This window comes from Fukomys damarensis, unplaced genomic scaffold (assembly GCF_012274545.1).
Source record: "Fukomys damarensis isolate Sample0158 unplaced genomic scaffold, DMR_v1.0_HiC HiC_scaffold_18, whole genome shotgun sequence".
Lineage (NCBI taxonomy): Eukaryota > Metazoa > Chordata > Mammalia > Rodentia > Bathyergidae > Fukomys > Fukomys damarensis.
In genome coordinates, this window is record NW_022900930.1 from 36,594,418 (window position 1) to 36,598,173 (window position 3,756).

The 3,756-nt window shown below is 40.2% G+C and overlaps 1 pseudogene; it reads right to left on the minus strand.

Moving 5' to 3' along the window:
- Positions 1 to 1,877: 1,877 nt before the first annotated feature.
- On the minus strand, positions 1,878 to 3,127 carry LOC104866091 (annotated as a pseudogene).
- Positions 3,128 to 3,756: the final 629 nt, after the last annotated feature.

Below are 3,756 nucleotides of genomic sequence, written 5' to 3' on the forward strand. Positions count from 1 at the left end.
CTCCTCTGTAAAACAAAAATTAACCCAATTCTGGGTTTGGAAAACAGCTTTCCATGAAAGACAATGTAACCTAAAGTTCAATTTATATTATAGTTGAACATTCAGTAGTGAAATCTGAAACAGGAAGATTTTCTTTCAATGAATTTAGATCTCATTCAGAAAAATGTGTATGTATTTATTTCACATCCATGTAAGTAAACAGAACATTCAAACCTAACAAGTCCCATCCCACCAACAAGCCTTCCACTTGTCAAAGTGAATTGATTTCTCTACTTTTAGAAGAAATTAAAGCTGTAAAACTCCTACTAGATTTAAAATTTTTTCTGAATGAAAACATCAACGAAACATTTCTAACACCTACATAACATTGGCTCTTCTTACTCTGTATTTATTTATTTTTTTATTGGTACATTTTAGGTATATAGTACAGTTACATTCATCATTGAAATCTTGTATCTTTACATGATGTATATTGGTTCTTATTTTTTCCCCATCCCCCTGTATTTAAAAATTGAATCTCTCAGACATGGTCAAATTTTTCAAAAATGAAAAAGCACAATCACTATTGGAAAAACTTAAGTAGTACACAGTTTTATTTAATTAATGGTAATAATGCAATTCATGCTAATACTATTTGACTATCTCTTATATACCATTTTCCTCATGATCTTTATGTCTTTATTCATTTTATTCTTTGAAACAAGATCCTCTTGAACTATTCTGTATCTCCCTGTTTTCTTAATATTTTTCCAAGGTGCTATTTATCCTGACTAGAGAATTTAAATTGATTCCAAGATAATACTGTTGTTGAAAAATAAGCATATGCAACTTTTCTCAAGCATCTAGGCATCACTTTGTTCTTGTTGTACTAATTGACCACTTCATTAAAATTTTTGGAAATCGTGCATGAATCTTCAATATCAAAATTCCTGTGCCTTACATTTTAAATGTCTCTGCTCTCTCTCCCACATCCCTAAAAATTCAAAATTCAAATTCCTTTTCTTTTTGTTGATCATAGAGTTTTTTGAGAGCCTATGCATATACTTCGCCACAGGAATGAAGAGTGACCTTCCATTCTCTTTATTTTGATTAGTAATTCCCATAATACTCATAATATTGCCCCTTTTCATTGAAAATCCAACCTAAAGCCATACAGCTAGAAAATATCTAAGCCAGGACCCCAGTCTAGCATTCTGCTGCAGTGAATCTCTCACCACTCAGAGAAAGAGTTTATCAGTTAGGGTTCACTAGAGAAATGGGTGCGCTATAATATGATATATATGCAACAGAAAGGATTTACAACCTAGGCTTACAACGGAGAGCCCCAGAGTCAGGTGTGTAAGCACGCAAAGAGGCCCTCTGTGCCCTGGAGAGCCAAAGGATCTGCTCAGAAGTCCAAGGCCATGTGGGTTCTTCTCAGGAAGCCAGAATCAGTACTTGAAGGCTAATGAGTCTGGGCTGGATTCCTGGAGATTGGCTTTCTTTTTTTTTTTTGCTTTTTAAAAATTTTTATTTCCGCAAAGCCAATCAAGAAGTGTTGGAAGGAAAATGTGTAAAAGTTACCCTTTCATATTTGGGAACAGCAAACACTTAAATTTGAGAAAAGGACTTAAAATAGTTGAATTAAAGGCAGTACCCTGCTACTTATATTTTAAAACAAAGTGATTTTCCCTCTGAAACATTTCTTTCTTCCCTAATAACTTCAACATGATACAAAATGCAACAGTTCACTTGATAGTGATAGATCGTAGGGTCAAGAACACCCCATTTAACATGTCTCACTCTACAATTGTTTTGGCACTTGAGGAACCAAGCATTTGTGTAGTGTTACTTTCAACAGAAGCAACTCTCATACCTCGGGTTTAAGATCCTCATTCCTACAGTTCCAATGTTGTGACATCTGACTCTTCATCATCATAAATACTTTCAGCCATTTGCCATGTCTGCATGATGTTATCCTTAGACACTGAGCAGATAACCCAAGGCTCACTGGTGTTCCAACTAACTCTGAAATCTTGGTAGTGTGTCCTTCATGAATAAACAGAAGCTCCGGAGGCTGGCCCATCTTCTGCCTCCTCAGCTGATTGTTCTCCAATTTTACTCAAATCCCACATGTTCAGAGGGCAATTGGTACCACTTGTAGCCAGAATTGTTTCATTACATGGAGACCAGTGGACCTGGAAAATCTCATCCTCATAAGATTCTAAGGTATAAAGTTTTAATTTTGAGCTACGCAGTCCCACAAATCTACAGTCTTATACACAGAGTCAGTCAATGAACTCACTGTAGTGATTAAAGAATAGAAAGTTGACCCTGCAGTGTGTGCTTCCACTGTGGCTGGGCTAGGAGGTGGTGTTGGATCCATATCATAAGTTTCTGTTCATCTCTGACCCATCCAAATAAGGACTTGTGCAGCAGATGCCAGCCACATCCTCTACAACAGCTGAGTGGCCAGTAAAGATTGCTTTAGCAGCCACAATTTTGCTTTCCTTTGGTCCTGCATTTATATCCCACAGGCAGATAGTATGGTCATCGGATGCACTTAGGAGATATCCACTCAAATTAGAATTCCAGGAAAGACCATAGCCTTCCTTTAGGTGACCCCTAACATACGGTCAGGATTACATTCTCCACTTGGGTCTCATTTAGCAGGCTGTTCTGTGCAGTCAAAAATCAACACATAAGAAGATGGTGTCTTTGCAGTAATGATGTGAGGATTTCCTGGCATGCAGCGAGCATGGTTCACTTCTCCTTTGTGATTAATTTTAATTTCACATTTGACTTTTCCTGTTACAGAACCAAAGCCACCAAATTTTCCCTTGTCACTGTCACAGTGGAAGTGTCGAACTGCACATAGTCTTTGGGAATATGGACTCAAGCTACCACCAGATGATTCTGCTCATTAGAAGTGTGAAGCCCCAGCACCAGCCAGTGAAGTGAATAATCTTTTCCTTCTGGTTTAGTCACTGCTGGAAGCCACTGGGCCATAACACTAGGCCACTGAAAAGGCCTGGGTCATAAGTGGGCCATACAGGAATGGCATATTCTTCTTCCAGATTTTATATTCTTCATTGATGACACACTTTTCCACAGTATCTTCAAACACTGCTCTAAGGTTAAGACGCATACGGAGAGGGGCTCCATGATCCACACAGGAAAGGCAGATCCTCGTGCAGCCAATAGCCACAGGCCTGCTTCCTCCATCCCCGCCAGAAGAGGTCCAGGCTCTCAGGACGCCAATGTCAGCAGCCACAGGCCACGAGCCTCAGAGCCCCTGGACAAGGGCCCTGACCCATGGACTCTTAGAAGCCGCTAGGCTAGTTTTTCAGCAGTGAGAGCCACAGGCCCAGGGTGCCTAGGGCAGCAGAACTGAACCACAGAAGTGGGTGGGTGTTCCTCACCCTCAGCCCCAAGCCCTCAGGAAGTGCTCCAAGCCCTTGCCCTGCACCAGAAGGACTTTCACAGACAGTGTGAAATCTGGAGCTCCTCTTCAAAGGCAGAAATGAGGATTTCTTTTTTTTTCCATTTAGTCATTTCCGGTTAAGAGTCTGTTGGCACCATCTACACCCAGGATGGCCCTTCCCTCTTCAGTAAATCAGTCATCAAGACACACCAGAATTGTGCTAAAACAATTAGCTGGGCATTTCTAATTCAAGATGATACCTTAGTTAACTATGGAAGATGGGGGGAAGGAGAAAGAGAGGGAGAGAGAGAGAGAGAGAGAGAGAGAGAGAGAGAGAGAGAGAGAGAGAGAGA